The sequence below is a fragment of the Leuciscus leuciscus genome (genome assembly GCF_965113295.1).
Source record: "Leuciscus leuciscus genome assembly, chromosome: 22".
Lineage (NCBI taxonomy): Eukaryota > Metazoa > Chordata > Actinopteri > Cypriniformes > Leuciscidae > Leuciscus > Leuciscus leuciscus.
This window is the reverse complement of record NC_138746.1, coordinates 31,390,686-31,416,110: the sequence shown is the minus strand read 5'-3', so window position 1 is coordinate 31,416,110 and position 25,425 is coordinate 31,390,686. Positions and strand designations below refer to the sequence as shown.

Sequence of the window (25,425 nt, the reverse complement as noted above, 5' to 3'; positions counted from 1 at the left end):
ATTCAGTTCAAATATTACAGTCATCATCAGCAGTGATTATTTTTTTAGCTACTTAAAAATGTTTTTTAATCTGTGCTATGTACAAAAAAAAACCATACACATACATACATATATATATATATACATACATAAATAGAAACATATACATTAGGGGTGTAACGATACACAAACATGACGGTTCGGCACGGGTTCGGTACAGCAGGGGGGATATGCTTTTTTTTAAACAAATGTGTCTCTGTATTAAAATAAAATTCAATTATAATAAAAAAAATTCAATTCTAAAGGATAGAAAAAAAATCTATCTTAGTTAATGCTATAAACTATATAGGGAGCCGTTACTTACACATTACAATAATATTAGAGGTTACAATTAACAACAGAGGCCAAATTAGTAAATTCAGTTGCTATTTATTTTTAGATATACTAATAATCACTCAAATAAAAAATAAAATCATGACAAATTCTTTTAAACATTAAATAATCAAGACATATATATATATATATATATATATATATATATATATATAGATATATATGTCTTGATTATTTAATGTTTATTATATATATATATATATATATATATATAATAATTTCTCTAGTGAACTAACCTGTTGTCGACACTAAATGCCTGGGGTAAATGTAATGCTCTGTGAGAAATTATTCTCAAGCTGTTTTTATTGATTTCTTTCAGTAGTGAAAACACTGGTTGAGAGATGTAAACGATCGATCATCTCTTCTTCTGCGATTTCTACTGGTAGCAAACAGTGTTGCATTACCGTGTGCTCCCCCTTCTGGACTGGAGTGTGGATCTCCTGTGACGCATCGCCAAGCACCGAACCGTGATGTCTGTACCGTACGGGACGAATACATGTACCGTTACAGCTCTAATATACAAACATACATACATATACTCACCGGCCACTTTATTAGGTACACCTGTTCAACTACTTGTTAACGCAAATATTTAATCAGCCAATCACAAGACAGCCACTCAATGCCTTTAGGAATGTAGACACGATCAGTACGATCTGCTGAAGTTCAAACTGAGCATCAGAATGGAGAAGAAAGGTGATTTAAGTGACTTTGAACGTGGGATGGTTGTTTGTGCCAGACGGGCTGGTCTGAGTATTTCAGAAACTGCGGATCTACTGGGATTTTAACAACCATCACGATTGGGACTGAACTATAATATGTTGACTGTCTGGCGAGTTGGATGTTGTGATGTATGATCCATGTGTGACTTTGATACAGTTCACATACTGACACCGAGAAAGACGGAGGGGTGATTCAGGCCTAGATCACATGTCCACACAAGCACAGTTTAAAAAAATCTGCGTCCACATGAAAACACTATGAAGCGCTGTCAGCAGCATGCCAGACCAACAGGTGTCGATATAACCCAAAACCGTAAAGCCATGTTAGCCAATCAGAAGCCTGAAAAAAAGGTTATTACCGGTTCTGGTAGGCTAACAACGTGTTGTCATAAGCGTTGTCCTGCGAAGTATTGCATTCTGACGCCTCTGTTCCGCAATATAATGGGAGAACTGTGCATGTATCTGTATACATGTGATAAGCCCTGTTAGCATTGATAAGCCTACGTCCGGCATTGCACAGACTCGCCTCATGTAAACAAAAGAGAAAATCTTCACCCTGGAAGGAGTTTTCAAAAAATTTCGGTTTCAGTGACCGGATACTGCGTTTGAGTGTGGACGAACGGCCAAACCACACAGGAAAATCTGCGTGTTCGTGTGGGACAGGGCCTCAGTTTACCTGACTGTAACGGCCATTCAGAGGCTAAAGCATTGAGTGAGAGACAAAACATTAAAAAAAGAAAAAACACCCAGAGAGGCTTGGAGCTTAGCACTTCATTATTAACAAGCACCTGAGCTGGGCAGCGTTCGGTTCTACTGGCCCAGGCTCACTGGTGTTCAGGCCTGCAGTGAATAATTCAACACAGCAAAGGTTCATATATCTCTGTTTTTGCACACACACAAAAAAAGTCTTGTTTTTTTAGGAACTTGAAGAGGGGTGAATATCATAACTCTGTTCAGTATACCAGGTCTTATACCACTTGTTGAGTCAGACTAGCTCACACTTCACTCTTTCTCACTCTTTATGGAGAATAATTATATATAGAAAATACAGACAAATCTGCCTTTGGACAGAGATCAGGAGTAATATCTGACCATATATCACCTAGGGACCATAAATATTAATAAAAAAGAATTTTGAAGTTCAAATTGTATATATAATTTACATAAAAGTATATAAATTACCTTTTCAAAAAGAAATATTAACAGTTGTTCTGCAGTATTGGTAGAAGCAAGAGGAGACTCAAATTTGATTAGAGTGTTAATAGTTTATTCCTGAATACACACAAAAAAAAGCTGACTTTATGCATTTTGGTTTAGCCTTTAATGTTATGTTACAGCTTCCTTATAGGGTTATTAAAGAGCATAAATATGCAACAGAACGAAACAAAACAAAACATTTTCCAACTTATTAGAGAAAAACACAAATGTAAGAGCACCAAACAGGAAAGAACTCAAATGATGAATGATTGCTCTTGCTCTAGATAAGGAGGGATGTAAAATAAATTGGCTAAATGATACTGTTCACAATTACTTGTATTGATCACGTCTTTCCTCTGTTGCTGTAAATATGATGGTTTATTAGTGCTCTCTTGTGTCGCTGAATAAGAGGAATGATCTGCAAGCGCTCGGCCTTGCGAATATGGCTATATGCATTAACTGTCAAAATTTCATTTATATCATTCTGTACACTCAATTATGTTTTAAGTGACTGTAAACATTTCATTTTAACTTGTAATATGTATTCTTTTTAAATAAAAACTGTGTTCAATAGTACGGAGGGACCTTTGCAAAAAAAAAAATACATACTTCCGAGAAATTTTTGCGTGCGCACGCATTATAATTTCGAGTTTATGTTTACTATAACCTATTTATTTTGTGCATCTCTGCCATCCTACTAGGAAGAAAAGAAGAGCATGGATGAGCATGAATTAATAGAGATCTATTTGGTCAAAAATTGGCTTTCATAAGGGCAGTACTTTTAATATCAAGGCCTTATGTCCGCTTTCATGCATCCTCTGTGGTGACCAAGAAACCGGGCTGCGAAATGGTCTTCTGGCACACCACGGCTATGTACATTGTCCTATTTGCCAAGTTCAAAGAGCGGTACAGTAAAAACTGCTCAAAATTTGCCTTTGCTTAGGGCAGTTCATCTGCTCAAGAAGAGCTGTTAAAAATGATTGAAGTCAGTCAGCATTTCTCCTCCATCTGTAAGGATTTTTTAATTGTCCATTAGAGTTTTATATGGGACAATATAAATATACTGCCCTAGCAAAATTCTAAGTTTAAGGACTTTTTTACTGTTCCAACCATTTTTAATGAACCATTAAACTTAGCATAAAGGACGATGTACAAAGCTGTATTGAGCCATGAGGGCATTTCGCAGTGTGGTTTCTCGGCTGCCACGGAGGATGCGGTAAACCGGGCATTAGGCCTTGATATTACAGGTTTTGCCCCAACAAAAGCCAAATTTGCATTTTTTACTGTGCCAATCTTTTTTATGATCCATGCTCTCGTTTTCTAGTAAGATGGCAGAGACACACAAAGGAAATAGGTTATAGTAGGGCTGCATAATTAATCGAATTTCTAATAGCGATTACAATTACGGATGCCACTATTACATAATTGTTCAAAGCCGTGAAAAAAAAATCCACTTTTATTCTTCTACATGCTTATGAGATGTGTTTGGAGCATGTTATGTTGTGAGAGGCTTATCACGACTACTTCAGAGAACCCAGAACCATAGGAACTACCAGTGACGTTAGTGTATGCTGATTGGTCGAACACACACGAAACACCGGCACCCACTATTTTTTTAAAAAGCTATGTAAACTCACAGATTATAGCCTATATATTTACTCCACAAACTAACTCTACGAACGTGATAAACAGTGATAGATGGACCTCTCAACCTTTATGCGGAGGAGAAAATCCAACGCAACTTTGAGGGGACCAAGCCAAACCTCAGCTAGCGACACTGGACATCTAAAAGTCACAACAAAAAGCATTGCTTACATCACTTCAGAGTTCTTACTGGCGGTGCGAATGCAACCAGGAAAACGGCCATCGGGAACCATTAGCTCTCGGGGAACCACCCTGGTGGCTAGTTCCTATAACCAAGTTCCTAGAACTACCCGGTGCGAAAGCCCCTATTATTATACTATGCATTTGTTTACCTTTTTTTTTTTATTTAAAGAAGAAACCAAACCAATGTATAGTTGACATTTGAGGCTTAATGTTATATAGAAAAGTAATAAAAGTTTTTCAGGAAGAGTTTTCAGCTTGTTTTTTATTTTATTTTTATAAAAATATGGCATGAAGTTGCTTCAAACAATGGTATAAAGCTATTTAAAACCTCAATTAATGTAAATTGTGATAATCGTAATTAATGATCGCAATTATAATTTCAAGGGAATAATCGACAATTATGATTTTTGTCATAATCGTGCAGCCCTAGGTTATAGTATACACAAACTACAAATTGTAACCTGTGAGCACATTTAAAAAAATCCCCTTTCGCACATGAATATTTTCTTGTGCGCACATGAAAGTTTATGCATATATAAAGGTCCCAAAATGGCCCCAAAATTTAGCTTAATAGCCACTAGACTAGGTGATGTTCAAGGCAAATTAGTATGAAACACCATTACTTATTACTCTTAGCGCAAATGGGTAATTCATTATGCAAAAGATCCAATGTTAAAACATCTCAATGAGGAACACTACAAACTAGATTACAGAAATAAATCCCGGCTCATAAGAACAGATAAGAACAAAAACCTGACCACTTATCAGCAGTTAATGCACAGCATAATAGAGATAAAGTACAAATGATTTATTTCCAGGAAACTACTTGTATTAATTACAGCTGTTCGGCAAGATCAGATCCAGAAAATGTAGTTACATTGAGAATCACAAGAGACACAGACACATAAAGTTACAGAACAGCATCAAAATACCGCTTGGCATCGCCCCTCACCTCAAGTGTGCATGTTGCATTCTCCAGAGTCATCGCCCCAAGTGGGTCCACCGGTCGCCAAGGAAACTCAATCTAGCTCTCGTCTCGCTCCTCTTCCTCCCGCTCCTCCTCCCCCGTTCAGCATGTGAACCTCAGGGCTATCAATGACCTGAAACAAAAGCAGGTGGATGGAAAAACACGAGCGTCATTGGCGGCAGAGCAGTTCGCTGCCAATCATCCAGGCCCGGGATTAAGTGTCAGCGAAGACACGGCCTGTGGGACGGCTGGAGCGTGTCTCAAATGAACGTCTGCCTGACTGCTTTGCATTCACACTCACTGATTCGCTCACTATAAGCGCAGGCATAAAGCAGTTAGATGCTAATTGAGGTGTGTTCCATCAGGAGAAAGTGTCTTGATTAATGGATGCGAGGGACAGCTCTGCGGAAAGCTGGATATTCCCCTGACACTGCACACCAAGCAAACTGCCTGGCACATGACGGGACTCAGTGAAGCTTGGGGGGGAAAACCGCAAGAACAAGCAGAGAGTGAGAGCTTAAACGTATGTGATGGCGACTCGAGACCAATCGAAAAGTGTTTCTTTGCAGCAAGTTCTTGTGTAAGCAGATTATCCTGCAGAGTTTGAGACAGGTGAATTCCCCATCAAGAGATTATTTTCTGGTTAAATTTTATTCTTAAAGTTCTTCCTGTTTGACATTAATCAATAATAATTAAAAAGCCCATATATGTGAATATAAGCCTTAATTAAATCTTTTCCTCATAGTAAGCATCCGCGCGGTTTGTTCGTAAGCGGAAAAATTCAGGAGTGTGTTTAAAAAACATAATATTTATAAACTTCACAAAGATCGGGAGGGAGATAAATATGCATCTACATATTACAATATAAACAACAAAGTAAACAATATCATAATTAGAATGTGCAAAAGCACTGTATTTTGACTTTGAATGTGCAACATTTTCCTTTAATGAAATCATCGCCTTTTGATGTTTAATCATCACATTAGGCTGTACCGATTCCTGTTTTTCCATCCTCAAATTAAGGACCTCTTAAAATGATCATTAAGAGGTTTGTTATGCCATTTAAAGTGCTTCTATTATGCTTTTTCAGATTTATTATTACTTTTCATGCAGTGTGTGTAATATAGCTGACTGAATGTAAAAGGTCTGCAAAGTTTTTGTTATTGTCAAAGTTATTGTCTCCCGAAAAAAGAGAACCGATTCTGAATTGCCTGAAACGAGTTGTCAGTAATTCCAGTCTCACTTCCTGTTGAACCTATGTAGGTTTGTAACAAATTTGCATAATGCCAGTCTAGGCTCTTTATTGGCTGCCCACAAACAATGTTTGTTTATTAAATTGTTTACTCCATGTTAGCATCAAGACTATTTACATGGCAAACACAAGGTCAATATCACAATCCATACAATTTTAATTATCATATAAAACATTTCAACTTGACATAAGATAGAGAATCTAAAATGCATTCAGGTGATGCATTCTTAAATATCCCATGTAAACATGTTTCTGAATAAAAGCGTTTTTGAGCAGTATCATAAATATTACAGTCCAACAGAATACGTTTAACAGTCAAGGGAACTTGACACGAGACGCATAAAGGAGGAACTTCGCCCATCAAAAGAAACCCACGTATAAGTCTTGAGAGACCCAGTCGGCCCTGCGAACAACTACTACTTTGCCTCTCAAACACTATTGTTGTAGCTTGAGTTGGAGGAGTTTGGTTCGTGTTGACATGTTAAGACACCGTATTCTGCGCTGCGACAGCAAGTTCACTTTGCTGCACTTCAACAGAATGAGGATTCGAGCTGGAATTGATACGGCAAAACTGACGCCATCGTTACTCTTTATATCACAGTTTATCAAGTGCTGAGGAAGATCCGGAGTTGAAATTCAAATAAGGTAATGGACGTTTCTTTTCCAACGCGCGACCAATTACAACAGCCATTCGACCAATCAGAGTAGAGTCGGCTCTCGGAAAAGTGGGGATTAGAGAGACTTTAGAGTCCTTTACCGTTTATATACTGAGAAAAGAGGTAATGCTGCAATGCATATTATAAAAAGTAAAGTGTTTTTAACCTTGGATGCATGTAAACCTATTGTAGGAGACCACCAAAATAAAATTACCATAATAGGGACACTTTTTATGACCTTTTATGATTTTATAAAACTGATTTGTCTCACACCTGCCTGAAATTTAAGTAACCCTGAACACATTGATTAACTGGTTCATGTGTGTTTGATTGGGGCTGGAGGATGGCAGCTCTCCGGGAGAAGAGTTGGAGACCCCCGCTTTAAAATCTTCTCAGTTAAGTAAAGATCGGAAACAAAAGTACGATCGAGTACGAGCAGAATCGAACTCCTATCTCCTGCATGAGCGCCAATGCCTTACTGTTAGGCCACGGCTCAGGCTTAACAAGTTTTAAAAGGTTCAGACTTTTAAATATGCATAAAATTACATTAACAAACTGAATGTAATATAATCCACTTAGTCTACTTAGAGAAGAGAAGCCGGCTGACCACATCGAACAGAAAACTGCAAGAGCAATAAAACCCCAAGAAAATCAATTACATGGCTGTTTCAGCAAAGCAAGATCGCTGTTCTGTATTCCTGTATAGTTCCATTGGAAAACAAGATAAGGAGAAACACTTAACAGACGTCGCAAGAGACCGTCTCAAAGACAACAGCCGGTTTCCCAGGCCCATCACCGTGATTGATGTTAATGAAGACACCCAATGTTCGTAGAGGTTCAACGCTTTAACCAAGAACGTACGAAATAAACAAAAGACCTAGATTTAGTCCAGTCACACATTATTTAGTACTGGCTGAAGAAATCTTAAGTAACTCAAGAGCTGTAAAAGCGGCTCCAAGCTCAAAAGGCCTTTCAAAACTCTTCCCATTCTTCACTTAAAGACCAGACACCCATGCTGGGCAGGCTTGCACTTTGGCTAATGGTGTCTGCCTTTTGACTAGCATGAAAGCACTGGAATTAGATTAAGGTGTAAAACTTACCATTATGTTAAGAGGACCACAGCACAGCAGGATGAAACATGACGGGAACATCTCTAGCATTATAAGCGAATCATCCTGACAAACGAATAGAAAGGTATTTTCTAGGGCTGTCAATTTAATGTGCTAATTTAGTGTGAACACTTAGAGAAAGTAATGTGATGAATTTATTCAATTAATCATGCCACCCGATACGATTCAAGCTAGAAGTAGCACCTTCATGTGAACTGCCAGATAAATGGGTTTTGTGGACTGTAAGTCTGTGATAGGCATTTGTTAAGTGATATGGAATTAAAATAAACAATATATGATTTATGAAGCAACTTTCTGTAACGTATTCAATGTTTTTAATCAGCCAAATGTAGATTAATGTGTGAACTTGCAATTAATTTGATAAATTAATCGCCATGTCATTGTTAACCGAATCGTTAATTCAATTAACTTTAATCCACCAACAGCCCGAGTATTTTGTTAATCAAGAGCTCAAAACGTAGAGACAGCAGAGAACAGCACGTGTAAATGGTCCTCTAGACAGCTGTGGATGAGACCAGCTTTGAAAGCTTTGCTAGAGATGTGTTTGATTACAGGAACAATGAACGCAGAGCTACTGACAGCAAGACATTCGGGCGGCAGATAAAGGGAACATTTAATAACACTGCATTGAGAGGTGGACGTATTGTGATTGTGTCACACCTCTGAATCATCAGCCGCCACGTCATTTTACATCATAAAGCCCATACGGAAATTGAATGGATCAGTTGTGATTCAAGGTTGTTTCTAACCCTTCACAATATGCAAAAAAGCATAACGCCCGGAACATTTACGGCACAGAGCAAATTCAGAATACGATCATCATCCTGCATTATGATGCCAAGAGTTCAACCCTTTCATCTTTCAACCCTTTTCTTTTTAGTCGACTGCCCTGAGCTAATGCGCTGAAGAGTCTGAGTTTTCACCTCAGTAATAATCCAGCAATCTCACTTGCCGAAACCCGCAATCTCACCATAATGAAGTGTACCTTTGACAAATCAAATTTGCAGTAATGATATGATCGAACGGGCCAAGGTGACATATTCGTGGGAAGTAATCAGGTAGGAGACTTTTTTTTTTTTACTTGCAAGAACAAAGGGAAAAGGTCTGAACATCAAACTTGGATCAGAACTGCACATTTGAGGCACATTTCAACGTGCCAAACATGACAAAAGAAGAGGTGGAATCTAAAAGCTAAAGGTGGAAAGGTTCTCTGTAGAATAACAGAAAAGAACAAGAAAAGATACAGGAATGAGGCATGAATAAGTTACTGCATACAGTATATTTTCATGTAGCCAGAATTTTGACTTTCAGCATAAAGTCTGGTCCACATTATAGCTTATTCTGGTCAAAAACTACCCAATTTTGTTGAGTGACACACACTTTAACAGTGTCATGTTGGTCTTTTAGTAGAGAGTTTATCGGAAAAAGTTGATACAAAGATAAAAACTCAATCAAATAATTGAACAGCAGTGCCGGCCCAGGCCCATCATGATCGTTTGTTCAAACAACGGAGAAATTAGCGGGAATGTGTATGATAAGCATTTAAGTCCTTCCAATAAGTGTAATAAGTGGGTCAATTACAAAAAAAAGTAAAAAATCTTCTAAAAATCTCGCTATCAAGGTCTTTGGATGTCATCTTTGTATCCATGTTGGCTCCAGATAGAGAATGAGAATGTGACGTCATGCATTTCACTCAGCGTTGCGGGAAGGCGCCGCCATATTAGGTGGTCACGCTATCCGTCGCCATGGTTACTTCGACAGTGAGACCGAGAGAAATAGCGACAGAGAGAGAAAGAGCAGCTTGATATTCGTTTGCATTTTTGCGATACGTTTGAATAAATGGAGAAATAGGAAGCGAAAGGAAAGGGGCTCTATCGGGAGAGACAAAATAACAACGCCAGGCAGCGTTATTTAGAGAAACTGCTTGGCATCAACAACATGGACCCGTACGACCTGCAGCTACAGAATGGATGAAAGCCCCAGAAGCACTACCACCTTTCACACACCCTGACATAGTAAATTACCTGGTTTATGGTATCAGTCCCTTCACAATGCACGAGTTTAGAAGCTTTCCGTCATTAGAAGCTTATGAACATTTCTGATGCGGCTGGGTGCAACTTACAAACCCACAAACCAGTAAACTGCGAGAGCTCAGTCATACGAGAGGTTTCAGGCGTCATTTATACGTGGAAATAAATCTGATATGAATCGGATGTGCATTTGCACCTGCCATGTAAGCGGACAGATCGGACATTCCCCGTCAATGCGAGTCGTACGTCATTGAAAAAAAAGTGTCTTTTTGAAACAGTTCCCGGAACAGTTATATCTATAACAAATTAAACAACTCTAGTTATCTAACAGAGTATTTATTTTGTTCATTTGTGTTAAATGAAAAGCGATCTGGCACTGAAATATGTTGCTTTTGAAATCATGCTGAGTGCTGTCAGTTTATTGACAAGCAGTTTCTCTAATTAAAGGTGAACTAAGTAACTTTTTTTACCTTAACTGAACAGCTTCGGAGTCATTGGAATGGTTATATTACTTATTTCGGGTTGAATGGTGGTCGTTTCGCACCCCCCTGGTGCCCGTGAGCGGAAAATCCGCACTTGCAACTTTGAGCCGGCGGGCCGCCGGCCGCTGCGTCAGGAAGTCTCGCGTGATATCAGGTCTCGCGATGTAAACAATTGCTTTACGGCCAAAAGAAATCTGCTAAAATGCTGTCATTATTGCGCTCCCTCACGCTGTTCGAACCCGAATGAAGAAGACGTTTTAAAGAATGTCCCATCTGCTTTGATGTCGTTGATCTATAGCCTCTGGTGTCTGAGAATCAACAACGAGTTTTTACAACAGTGTTGTCAAATATCTATTCCGAAGCTGTGGGGGGAGCTCTAGAGAGAAACCTGCGAGCAAAAAGCGAGAATACAGCGAAGAAGTCCCGAAGCTACGGAGTGCTGCTTTAACGCTGCCTAGCGTTGTTATTTTGTCTCTCCCGATAGAGCCCGTTTCCCTTCGCTTCTTCCTTCTCCATATCTTCCCAAGAAACTGCGGCGTATCACTAAAATATAAAAAAAAATACTAAGCTACACTCTCTCTCTTTCGCTATTTCTCTCGGTCTCACTGTCGAAGTAACCATGGCAACGGATAGCGTGACCACCTAATATGGCGGCGCCTTCCTCGAATGCAACGCTGCGTGAAAAGATTGTGACGTAACTCCTCATTCTCTATTGTTTTGAAAAACGTTTATACCATTTAAAAAAAGAAAAAAGTTTAATTACATTTAAAAACTCAAAATTGCATGTGGTGTAAAAGTTTCCATTAAATGAAGTTGGCTAGACTGAAAACAGATGGGTGGTCATACAGCTCCATCATGGCAGCACTCATCGTTTTCTCAGGAAAAAGGTGGATACAAAAACAATGCACTGAATTGAAAATTATGGCCCAAAACCGAAACTTCTGGATGCACTTGGCCAAAAACCGAAACTGAATTGATTTTTAATAATTATTTTAATTCGCTTTTTTTTTTGTATAATTGTATTAAAATTAGACTTCTTAATGAAATTCATAATTAATTAATAAAATGAAATAAAATGAATATTAAATATCAATATATAATTTTTTATTCAGATCAGTGAAGGAGAGGGTAGTATCATTTTACCAGCGTTGCCCAGCACACCAACAAAGTATACTACTACTACACAGAAACAAGAATACTACTACATAGAAATTTCATGTTGGCACATTATCTGAGCGAACTTTGCTTTTCCGATGAGCATGCGTGGTACATGTGTGGAGCGTTCACACGGGCCATGAGCAATTAAGCTCTGCATATGCATAGAGCACAATATTGAGCACAGCGCCAGTGATAACGGCATATATTTTCTGCTTTTTTTCTCTTTCGGCCAAAAAACTTTAATTTTCGGCGGCCAAATTTCGGTGCACCCCATGATAAAAACAAGTAGAATACACAGTAGTGTTGTCAAAAGTACGTTACCGACATCGGGACCAAGTCGGTACTGACATTTTTACAATTTGACGATACTAGCATTTCCCTCTAGCATTTTGAGCGCTGTTCTAATACACAGTATTAGATACACAGTACTATCAGTGGGTTTCTAGTTTACTAGCTACTAGTACTAAGTGCCTCAAACAAAACTCTGAAGATTTTATGCCACTTACTTGGACAAGTTTGACAAATCCAGAGCTTAGCTCTTCCTCAAAAGCGTTCAATAGCTGCGTTTCCACTGTCGGGCCAGGGCCGGGCTAGGGCTAACAGCGAGCCGAGCCGGGCCAGTGGCCTCGGGCCTCAAGCACCGGGCTTGCGTTTCCACTGCCGGGCCATTAGCCCTGCAGCGCTGCCCTAAACCCCGCCCTTAACACGCCTTCCTGGATCAAACGTCATACAACCCCACCCATTTCAGCGGGAATTATGATGTTCATTCAGGCAGGAAGTTAGGAAGTTAGAAAACTTAGATTTTAAGAAAATAGCATGTATTAACTCACCGTCCGCGGCTGCCATAGTGTCCCGACTTGTCTCTCCTCTAACAGATGGACGGTGACCCAGCACACCGTCCATCAAGTCGAACCATGAAAAGTTCCTTCTCTGGGCACCGCTTTGTCCATTGTGCGTTTTAATCGCCTTGTACTGCGCCCACAACTTTTTTATTTTTTCCCGAACTTGAAGCGTTGTTCGCTGAATGCTTAGCTTAGCAAGTTCAGAAAACGATGTATTTTATAACGTCCTCGTTTCTGCACACGCCGTCAAATTGACGTTGTACCCTTTCTTCTAGTGTTGCACGGTGTACCGATACTTCAAAAGTATCGCGATACTCGGAAATTAAAAACGTCACGATACCTAAATTTATCAGTATCGATACTTACATTTTTTTTTTGAAAAAACGCCTCCCTATGGACGTCTGTGTTTTTTTCCTGACGCACGCAGCAAAGAACCTGCCGCTGTCAGTGTCATGTGACAAAACACTACAGCGAGATGGCTGCATGTGCGAGGACAAGTGGTCCACGACTCGTAGAAAAAGATGACGCGAGGAGTGACATATGGAAGTACGTTGCCTACCTTGCTCTGTTGCACGGTGCACCGATACTTCAAAAGTAAATAGGAAATGAAAAACGTCACGATTCCTTAATTTATTAGTATCATACTTCTAAGAATGACCACGTTCCAGATTTGTAAGGCCGGCGACACACTGTCTGCGTGTCGTGTCCGTTTTTATTTCGGCTCCCATGTTAACTGCCTGCGTGACACACGCGTCTGGGCGCAGCTCGAGACGCGCGGAAAACGCGTGTATGCTATAAATAGAACCGACGCCTATTTTTCACGCGACACTCAAGCGTGTTGGAAGCGTTTCCAGGCAAAATAGAATAGGAAAAGATGTTTCTATGTCATTTTGACACGAATACATATTAATAAATGACATTTTGATGTTTGAAAGTTTTGACATAAATACAATATAAATGTAATTTAAAAAAATATTATCGATTTTCAAATATTGCACCTCTCAATACAGAACGAATTATTCTGTAGCCTATTGTTGTCTTTGCTGCTATATATTTATGTTTAACATGAAGTATAGGCCTTCCACAACTCTCTCCCCACATGTCAAATATATCACCAATGAGGCTTATCATATGTTACCAATATTAAACATTGTTTAATATAATCGCTGTTAATATTTTTATTCAAAGTTCAGAATCAAGATAAAGCTCTTATGTTTCTTATGATAAATGAGATAATGCTGCTAAATTTATCTTTTTTTTTTTCCTTGAATGTCATTGCTCTAATTTATTTTTTATATTTCATATTTCATATTTTGTTCAAATGTTTAATATATCTGCTGTTCATATGTTCATTTATTAGTGTGTTATATGATTAGAATGTTGTCCCGGTTTTAAAATAAAGCACAGCAGTGATATTTGAGAGTGTTTCTCCCTTTTCAGGAAAAGTATCGAAAAAGTATCGAAATCGCAATACTTGACTTGGTATCGGTATCGAAACAATAATTTTGGTATCGTGACAACACTACTTTCTTCTGCCCAAATGCTCAGAAGAGCTTTGGTATCTTCGACAGACCAGTACAGGCGATTCTCCATTTCGAGCAGCGTTTAATTTTCGCGATATAAAAAAGTGAAATGTGCATCTTGCCGCAGACCATAACTTTCCCTAACACCGATAAACTCCGCCTTTTACCTTGACCACGCCTCTAGCCCGAGCTGGCCCAAGGTATTCGATGGGCCAGAAATCCTGGCCGTTGGCCCCGAGTAAGCCCCGATCAAGCCCCGGAAGTGACAGTGGAAACGCGACTGGCCCTGGCACGCACTAGCACGGCCCGGCCCTGGCCCGACAGTGGAAACGCGGCTATTGTATCCGCCTTCTTTTGCAACGTGCAAGTAAGCTGTTTTCTTTGAAAGTATGAGACTTCTGCTTCATTGGCCACTATAGGAAAATAACTGGAAGAATACAAAGTGCTGTAAACCGTAAAATAATTTGTGCTAAAAAACACTTTGTTTATGATTATGACAATACAATAAAATAATATGGTAAGAAATATCAGTTTTCAATACCTAATGGCAGGAAATTGCAAAAAAAGCGGGCCAATCAGGTTGGAGCTGGTGAATTTTGGAAAGCACTTCCCAGTTTTCTGTGCAATACGCATCAGACAGTCAGTGAAGGCAGATTTGAAAAGTCAGCTTGATGAACTAATCTAGAATCAACAGTTATGTTGTTTTCTCGCTGTCTTCTGTGAGCATTGTCTATACAAAGACAGCTTCCCCCACAAAGGCCTAAATCCTGAATCTCTGTTGATCAGCATGTAATCCCATCAGCCCCTCTGCTCCTCGGACGCTGGCAAACACGGCACTGGTCACATGGGCTCCGGGTCAGGGATGAATGAAGTGCACACAAACAAACAGAGCTGAGTCACGGCGGAGTCGTTTGTGTGACGGGTTGAGTTGGGTCAGTGGTTGGGTCTGGAAGCTGTCAGCTCAATGTGTAGCAGACGTTGATCCTGAGGTTGCTCTTGCTGACCTGCAGACTGAGCATGTGGACACGGGCATCTGTCTCCCAACAGAATCTGCCAAACCTGACCGGAATGAATTAAGTCATCATGACGTTTCCAACACGGCTCGTGTGACCTCAACTCCCCTATTCTGACCTGGACTCTCCTGTAGCCTTCCAAATGTTTCTTAACCCTTTAAAGTCTACAGTATCGTATTTGATGTGCACATTTCCAAAGCCTCTAATTTATCAAAACTTTGCTGAAAACCTGTTGTACACAATCTAATACATGCCATCTATCATCTGATTAATAGTTTATACTTTAAGTCAAGTCACCTTCATTTATATAGCGCTTTTAACAATATATATTGTTTACAAGACTGTTAACAAATTAAAGGGCTTTTAGTATAATTGTAAAAATGTCATATTTGACATACAGTGGGGAGAACAAGTATTTGATACACTGCGATTTGGCTGGTTTCCCCACTTACAAAGCATGTAGAAGTCTATAATTTTTATCATAGGTACTCTTCAACTGTGAGAGACGGAATCTAAAACAAAAATCCAGAAAATCACATTGTATGATTTTTAAGTAATTAATTTGCATTTAATTGCACGACATAAGTATTTGATACATCAGAAAAGCAGAACTTAATATTTGGTACAGAAACCTTTGTTTGCGATTACAGAGATCATACGTTTCCTGTAGTTCTTGACCAGGTTTGCACACACTGCAGCAGGGATTTTTGCCCACTCCTCCATACAGACCTTCTCCAGATCCTTCAGGTTTTGGGGCTGTCGCTGGGCAATACGGACTTTCAGCTCCCTCCAAAGATTTTCTATTGGGTTCAGATCTGGAGACTGGCTAGGCCACTCCAGGACCTTGAGATGCTTCTTACGGAGCCACTCCTTAGTTGCCCTGGCTGTGTGTTTCGGGTCGTTGTCATGCTGGAAGACCCAGCCACGACCTATCTTCAATGCTCTTACTGAGGGAAGGAGGACAGTCGTCCTGTCCCCTTTGCAGAAAAGCATCTCCAAAGAATGATGTTTCCACCTCCATGCTTCACAATTGGGATGGTGTTCTTGGGGTTGTACTCATCCTTCTTCCTCCAAACACGGCGAGTGGAGTTTAGACCAAAAAGCTAAATTTTTGTCTCATCAGACCACATGACCTTCTCCCATTCCTCCTCTGGATCATCCAGATGGTCATTGGCAAACTTCAGACGGGCCAGGACATGTGCTGGCTTGAGCAGGGGGACCTTGCGTGCGCTGCAGGATTTTAATCCATGACGGCGTAGTGTGTTACTAATGGTTTTCTTTGAGACTGTGGTCCCAGCTCTCTTCAGGTCATTGACCAGGTCCTGCCGTGTAGTTCTGGGCTGATCCCTCACCTTCCTCATGATCATTGATGCCCCACGAGGTGAGATCTTGCATGGTGCCCCAGACCGAGGGAGATTGACCGTCATCTTGAACTTCTTCCATTTTCGAATAATTGCGCCAACAGTTGTTGCCTTCTCGCCAAGCTTCTTGCCTATTGTCCTGTAGCCCATCCCAGCCTTGTGCAGGTCTACAGTTTTATCCCTGATGTCCTTACACAGCTCTCTGGTCTTGGCCATTGTGGAGAGGTTGGAGTCTGTTTGATTGAGTGTGTGGACAGGTGTCTTTTATACAGGTAACAAGTTCAAACAGGAGCGGTTAATACAGGTAATGAGTGGAGAACAGGAGGGCTTCTTAAAGAAAAACTAACAGGTCTGTGACAGCCGGAATTCTTACTGGTTGGTAGGTGATCAAATACTTATGTCATGCAATAAAATGATAATTAATTACTTAAAAATCCTACAATGTGATTTTCTGGATTTTTGTTTAAGATACTGTCACTCACAGTTGAAGAGTACCATGATAAAAATTACAGACTTCTACATGCTTGGTAAGTGGGAAAACCTGCAAAATCGGCAGTGTATCAAACACTTGTTCTCCCCACTGTACATATGTCAAATGCCAATATCACACATGTGACGTGTCGTTTTGTTGTGAAACCTTTACTGATTTTTATAAAGCATAAGAATAAATTCTATATAAGATTTTTTTTTGTTAGTAATATTTCAAGATACACGCTTACTTGACTGAAAGAACTTAAGTTTACTTTATCCATACTGCTCCTGATCAAAAAACACTACGACCAGCAACAGAAAATTGTCAAAAAGTATGATAGTATTAGCCTGTTTTTTGGGATAATACAGTATTACCAAGACTGTTTATATGCATACGGTATTACTGTATAACTGTGGAGTATCATGTAAATAACATGGTGCATGAACATGGAAATCATTCAGTACCATGGTATAAGTACCTTAACAGTAACCGGCCATCAGTGGAGGAAAACCTCTAACGTTAATAGTTTGTTTTCCTCTCAATGGCAAAAGTCACAAACCGAAATCCAACTAAAAAGAAACCGTTACTAATATTTTCACACTCAAAACTAGTGTGTCATGTTTAAATGAAAAACTAGTCTGAAAGGCACAAATATATATTGGTGCAATGAATCAAAAACCGATTACCATGGAAACTATTACCATGGAGACAGGTGCATTTAATTACTCCTGTCTGATTAATTTTGTTTGTGGAGGAAATTAAAAATAAATGAAACTTTAAAGCAGTTTGCAGTTCACAAAATCATTCTGATAAGTGTCTCATGCGTTTACTTTCTAATGCAATTACTTTCTTTGTGTTGTTCGTCTGATTGAGCTCCAGTCTCATAATTGCACGAGATGACAACAGTTTAATTGTTTAATGAATGATTTGGAGCAGTACATTTCTAGATATTGCATGTGCAAGTTTTCACATTCGAAGATGTTGACTTGCTGTCAATCCCCAGCAAATGTCAAATGGTTTGCTTTTCTGCTGTATTCTCACTTTGCATTGAAAAAAACCTATTTGATTCCTGTAAAATAACAGAAATTGCTTTCATTAAACATTATAGTATAATAAAGAACAATTTAATTCTCAATATTATATAACACAATATATTCCCCATAAAGGAAGGTTTGAAACCTGAATGTGAATGTTATGTTCAAAATAAAGCCTCTGCAATACAAATTACGGCACAGGTCACACTAACATATAACCGAATGTCATGTAGAGGATCAAAGTGTTATGCAGCTTTATACTTCACATCTGTACAGTTTTCAGTTGGACAAGCAGCATTTTCCCATTTTACAATATGGCACACATGTGAAGAGCCACTAACAAAGTTTTCCCTTTTTTTTATGGGTTTTGGTACACAATCATTTAATGATCCCTGAAAAGGTATTCATTTCTTCTTTTTTTTTTAAACCTGTACTGACCCAAAACATTTGAATGGTATTGTACAATTGTCTGAAACGGTTACACACATCAGTGGCCGGATGTAATCAGTGTCATTTTTTTCTCCCAGACACCAAAACCGCAATTGTATCATTAAATGCCTTAAGAATAAATGTAGCGTACTTGCAAAGTGAGGCAGCATTCATCTATAAAACACTTTTATATGGAAAAGTGTGATCACATAAGTCAAAAAGCAACAGGCAGTTTTATCAAAGCAACTATTTTGATCATGAGTTTAAAGGAATAGTTCACCTAAAAATGAAAATTATCCCATAATTTACTCACAGCCGAACACAATCTGAATTATGTTAAATAATACAAACCTGGCTCTTCCCAGCTTTGTAATGGCACTGTATAGCGCCCGAGTTTTTAAAGCTCCAAAAAGCGCATCCATCCATCATAAAAGTAATGCATACGACGAAAGAAGAAGAAAGTCATGCGTCATCCATCAAGTCATCCATCCAAATCCAAGGATGGATTGAGGGTGAGTAGATTATGGGATAATTTTCATATTTGGGTGAACTATTCCTTTAACTGTGGATTATTGCTTTATTTAGCTAAATAAAAAAAGCCAGATTATCCAACTAATATTTCCATGAACATTTTTCAATACATTATATCGACGACTACCAGCCTTAAAATAATGCTTATACCAATATTCTAAATCTTAAACCGTGGTTCTCAAACTGGGGGGGCCTTGAGTTATAAACAGGGGAGGCAAGGCTATAGAGATAGTGTACAGTCAGTAGATCGTTATGCAAATTAAACCTCTTCAGGGTGATACAAGACCCACTGCGAAATTATCCCACTTATTATACGGCTATTTAGATATAATTGAACAAAATATTAATTTGACATTTTATTACCTCAAAATGACTCCGCTTGAGCGGACTGTTATAAGTTGTAGCGGTTGTTGACATGGAATAACAGACCACTATATGACGAGATTGAAGAATCTGAATGGAGTATTGCAGTGAGCCCTGTAAATGTATAAATTAATGATGCATGGTTCTGCACTAAGCATGGACCAGTTTGTGAAAGGACTGCCAATGCTAGGTAAACGTAAAGCAGGTGATGAATCTACTTCAAACGTCACTACTATCAAAACAAAGATAAGAAAACATGACTAGGCATATCTTGCCCTCGGATTTACCAGTACAATGGTGGGTGATGAAGAGAGACCACAGTGTGTTGTGTGCCTCAAAATATTAACTTCTGACAGTATGAAGCCGAACAAGTTCAGACGCCACTGAGAGACTTCACATCACAAAGAGAAGCCCATTAAAGTTAAGAAGTTGTAGAATTGTATTTATTACAATGTTTCAAATAAATCCTATATTATTTTCCCAGTAAGGTCAATGTCTGAGAGTCTTTATGTGGATGCATGCAGATATTTTTCTCTACAAAAAAGGGGCCCAGCAGAAAAAATTTGGCAACCATTGTTAAAGACAACAAAGAATAAATCCATAGATTGTGCTCAAATTTTGCTCTCACTGACGAGGTTTTTCTGCTCATATTACATGTGCAATTGAGGAAAAACTCCAAAGTAACCATACATGTACGGATACTGCTGTTAGAAGATTAGATTACACCTTGTGAAGCAGACATCAGCAGGGCTGTTGTTAACAGGATACACTTAAAAGTTCTTGAAGATCGCTGTGGCATGGGTTTCATGTGGCATGGGCTAGAAAAAAAATGCACCACCCTTTTAACGGGGTCATATGATGCTTTATTATGTTTTCCTGTCCCTTTAGTGTACAATGTAGGGGTGGGCGACATGATAAAAATCTTATTTCATGATAACGACAGTTATTTTTTGCTTTAAATAAGCTTAATTTATGATATAAACAATTTTATACTATTAAAATTTCATACTTCGTGTCACCAATTTCAATATCACAAAAAAACCAATACTAGCCAAAGTAAAAAAAAAAAAACTAATTACAAGCAAAAGGACAACAAATATCAAAAGAACAAAGACACAAATGAAAAAGACCTACCTGAAAAACTTCAAACACAAGAAATAATAAATAAATAAATTGTATAAAGTTATCAAATGTTTTAAAAACTCTGCAGTCTTTACTGTGTAAATTAAATCTACTTTTAATGAATTGTCTAAACTCGTCAAATCATCTAAATCAACAACATGTATGTTAGACCCTATACCGACTAAGCTACAGAAAGAAATGCTTCCAGGGGTCATAGATCCTCTTCTTAATATCATTAATTCATCTTTGTCACTAGGATATGTACTGAAAACTTTAAGCTGGCTATTAAAAAACACAACATGATCCTACAGAATTAGTCAATGACAGGCCGATCTCGAATCTACCCTTTTTGTCAAAGATACTAGAAAAAGCAGTATCCTCACAACTATGTTCCAGCTTAGAAAGAAATGGTATCTGCAAGGATTTCCAGTCAGGATTTAGACCGTACCATCATACTGAGACAGCTCTCATTAGAGTCTGATTTGCTCTTATCATCCGATCGTGGTTGTATCTCTCTATTAGAGTACTTGATCTTAGTGCTGCATTTGATACCATTGACCACAACATTCTTTAAAATAGACTGTCGATCACAAGTTCAGTATGGCGTACCACAAGGCTCAGTACTAGGACCGTTGCTGTTCACTCTGTACATGCTACCCTTGGGAGATATCATTAGGAAGCATGGCATTAGTTTTCACTGTTATGCTGATGATACGCAGCTCTATATCTCTTCGCGCCCCGACAAAACTTGCCAATTCAAGAAATTAACGGAATGCTTAGCTGATATAAATATTTGGATGACTGGTCATTTCCTATGACTTAATTCTGAAAAAAAACTGAGTTTCTAATGATTGGACCAAAAACCTCCGCACATACTAACCTAGAATACTGTCTAACACTTGATGGCTGCTCTGTCAAGTCTTCGTCGTCGGTTAGGAACCTGGGTGTGCTCTTTGATATCAATCTTTCATTTGAAAGCCACGTTTCTAGCATCTGTAAAAACTGCATTCTTCCATCTTAAAAATATATCTAAATTACATCATATGCTTTCAATGAAAAATGCGAAACAGTTAGTTCATGCGTTCATGACCTCAAGGCTAGATTATTGTAATGCTATTATGGGAGGTTGCCCTGCACGCTTAATAAACAAACTACAGCTGGTTCAAAACGCAGCCGCTAGAGTTCTTACTAGAACCAGGAAGTATGACCATATCAGCCCGGTTCTGTCAACATTGCATTGGCTGGCTCCCTATTAAACATTGTATAAGTTGAACATTTTTGCTGATTACTTACAAAGCACTAAATGGTCTAGCTCCCCAGTACTTGAGCGAGCTCTTAACGCATTATAATCCTTCATGTCTTCACGCCAGTTGATAATGCCTAGAATATCAAAATCGACTGCTGGCGGTCGATCCTTTTCCTATTTAGCACCTAAACTCTGGAACGGTCTTCAAAACATTGTCCGGGAAGCAGACACACTCTGTCAGTTTAAATCTAGACTAAAAACACATCTCTTTAATTCTGGCATATACATAGAAAATTATACATTCCTATTATTCAAATCAGTTAAATGATTATTAGGCTGCATAAAGTAGGTCAGCCAGAACCGGGAACACTTCCTATAAGACCCGATGTACTCGTTACATCATGAGAAGAATGGCATCTACGCTAATGTTAGTCTCTCTGCTTATTCCGAGGTTTACTGTAATCAGCTGGATCCGGGCCGTATCCAGATCAGATGGTGGACCTGCACCTAGACACGACCACAACGCATCCCTGAAGTGTCAGCAGAGATTGTGTCAACTAGACTCTCCCCTGTGAAGGCCTCATCGACACGACAGCCATCGGCACCGATCCTCAACAAACTCGTCTCCATACCGGCGTGACTCCGACCTCCAACCAGATGGAACTGGATAATATTCTGATTGTTCCAAACCAATCTGACTTCTGACCTATAATGCTGCCTGAATCATAATCATAGGCTACGTTCACACTGCAGGGCTTAATGCTCTATTCCGAATTTTTGAAAAAATTCGATTTTTTTGCACGGCCGTTCACATTTCCAATCAAATGCGACCTTTTGTGATCTCCTGTGTGAACGTGAAATGACCCAGAAGTGACCCGCATGCGCAGAAGAGTACTCAACGGTCAACGACGTCACTTGTTGTTTGCGGAAGTAGGCAAGTAGCTAAACTTTAACTGTGATTCTCCCACACACACACACACACACACACACACACACACGAGCGCGCGCAGCGACCGTTACACAAGAGCCAGACAGCAGCCGCTGACCTATCTAATATCAGATTCAGCACAAATAAGTTAACATAACGTATATATAATGGCCGTGGGCTTTTTTTTATTTAATTTTTTTATTAACGGGCTCGTCGAGGTCGACCCGTTCGGCAGATTTACCTCAGCTCGACGAATATGCAGTCTGTTTTCAAACCGACGACTACTTCAACGCAGAATTATGACGTTTTCCGCGTATCAATGACGTGCGGGTCGGATACATGCGACCTGGCCGTTCAGACTGAAGTCGCATTTCAAAAGATCGGATATGTATCGGATTTGGGACCACATACCCAAGTGGCCTGGGTCGCATTTGAAAAGATCGGATCTGTGTCGTTCAGACTGTCATGAAAAGATCAGATACAGGTCGCATAGGGGCAAAAAAATCGGAATTGGGTCGTTTCAGCCTGCAGTGTGAACGTAGCCATAAACTGTTCGATCATTGGCCAGAGGAGAACTGCTAAGTGACTCTTTAGCGAGAACAAAACATCTTCAAACTATTCACTACATCCAAAGATTTAAACCACCATTGAGGAGCAGTGAGAATTATGGCTGACTATATTAATGCCAAACCAAAGTCCATTCAGAAACCGACTCCTTTCAAATCATGTGTTACCCAGAACCTGTAGAGCACAGAACAGTCACGCATTATCAGCACTTGACCTTGGCATTATCACTTATTCTAATAGTAAATCAAACCCTGAATAAGGAATGTCTGCATAATTCACAATTTTCCTTTTAAAGGTCATTGAAAGTCTGACAACAAAACCCGCTGTCATCGCCAACTTAATTTCATTGTTTTTCTGCTCTCTCTCTTTATTGAGCTGGGCTATATGCATGCAAATTTAAGAGAGTAGCTGGAAGATTGAGGGAAAAAAACACAGGGACTTGTTTGAGTTTCTTATTTTTTCACCTACAAATGGTATATTGTCTATTATCATGAATTTCCCTTCACTGTTTCATTATGGATTAATCCTACATTTCTATAAAAACAGTAATGGTGTGTATGGGTGAATCTCACTAAGATTTGCACAAGTCATATTTCACCTTAGTGTCAAAAGTAAAAAATCTATCTATCTATCATTTTTTAATAAAAAAGGAAGAGTATTTTAAGTAACATTAAGATTTTTCTAGATTATTTTGAAAAACAGCAAATGAAAATAACCTTACCCCCGATTCTCATCACTGTAAAGCATACTACTACTACTACTACTACTACTACTGTTTTTTTGTAAGTCACATATGTCCAGCTGTCAGTAAAACACACAGTACTCTGCAGTTTAACTCTGAGATCCAGCTTTGCTGTGTGTCTATGACAGTGTGTCTGTGTGTGTGGCGACTCTCGGGTCTGCGTCAGCTAATGAAACTGAAGGGGTCTAATTAAATGAGTAACACCCTCTATTAATTTTGATCTTGCTCTTCACACTCACCTAAACAATACAAAGCACTTTAACAGAGCTCTCATCCCCTCTCCATGCGCTCTCACAACGGTGCTTTACAAGAGCAAAAAAGCCACACTTCACTAAAACAATACATTCAGTCCTCACATCAACCCAAAAGCACAGACGACATGTTAGAAAAACCAAAACACACTCTTGAGGGAAAAAACTCCTCTCTAACTAAAAAACAAATAGAGAATGTCTTCATTAAAATATACATATACTACACAGTGGGATCCAAGGCCCTGTTTACACCTGGTATTAAGATCGGATCACAAGTGGACGACACTAAATACAGGAGTAAACGGGGTCTAAAACGTTTTGAGCTTGTCCACTTACAACCACTTCCAGAGGTAGTCGAAAACACATTCGACCGGATTGCTTTCGTAGTGTAAACGCTCATGTGATCAAATGTGTTCAAACAGCCACAAAAGACCGCCTTCTCTGCGCCTACTGAACTAATGCGTGAACATTATGGGAAGCGCTCTAGCCTGATGGGATTTAAACTTTATCGGCTGAAGACCCAAGTTTGGTTTGAAGATGAAAAACATACCAAGCACAATGTTCTCTCACCATTCCTGATTTCTAACACACACTCACAGCGTTCGGCTGTCAGAGCCTAAACTAAAGTTGATGTTTTTCTGTGTTTTTTTCTGGTCGCATTCATATGTAAATTGCGTGAGCTTATTTCGTCCATAAGATCGAAAAATCTGAAAAAAAACACATACATTTACCCGCCCATAAACCCTCCTCTGGAAGAAATCAGGACAGAAGTGGTTGAAAGTGGACAAAAGAGACGGATTAAAACACCGGGTGTAAACAGGAACGCGTCTCCCTCGTCCACTTGTGATCCGATCGACCAAAACACATCTTAATACCAGGTGTAAACAGGTCCCAAAAGTTTATACACACACTCAACCTCCTCCTCAGTCAGTCGACAGCAACAGGCCTTCCCCCTCTTTAACCATACCTCTGCTTTCACAGACTCATTTCAAAGGCTGTTTGCATTGCACCTCTGCCCATTCTCTCCTGTTTGACCCAGCAGGGCTCGTGAGTGGGCTGTGCAATTACACAGCAGGGGAAGACATCATAAATAGCTGAGAGACATGGAGCCAATAAGAAAAGAAAAAATCCTATTTTCATTTCCATCAGCTCCAGACCAAACTGCTGTTGCATGTGCTGTCTTTATCCATGCCTCGAGAAACAAAGCA

General features: G+C 39.3%; 2 protein-coding genes across 4 annotated transcripts in view; one reads left to right on the top strand and one right to left on the bottom strand.

The window, feature by feature from the left end:
* The window catches only part of lrrc73 (leucine rich repeat containing 73), a 176,592-nt gene that overhangs the window by 97,286 nt on the left and 53,881 nt on the right, over positions 1–25,425 (top strand). The gene's annotated exons all lie outside the window — the stretch shown is intronic.
* LOC309487078 (tight junction-associated protein 1-like) overlaps positions 1–25,425 on the bottom strand; it is a 112,746-nt gene that overhangs the window by 65,661 nt on the left and 21,660 nt on the right. For 2 of the 3 annotated variants that reach the window (XM_082154605.1, XM_082154607.1), the window contains exon 2: positions 5,071–5,218. The exons of the other annotated variant lie outside the window; for it this stretch is intronic. The gene's annotated coding sequence lies outside the window, so the exon portion shown is untranslated. The remainder of the gene's footprint in view (positions 1–5,070; positions 5,219–25,425) is intronic. 3 annotated transcript variants of the gene reach the window in all.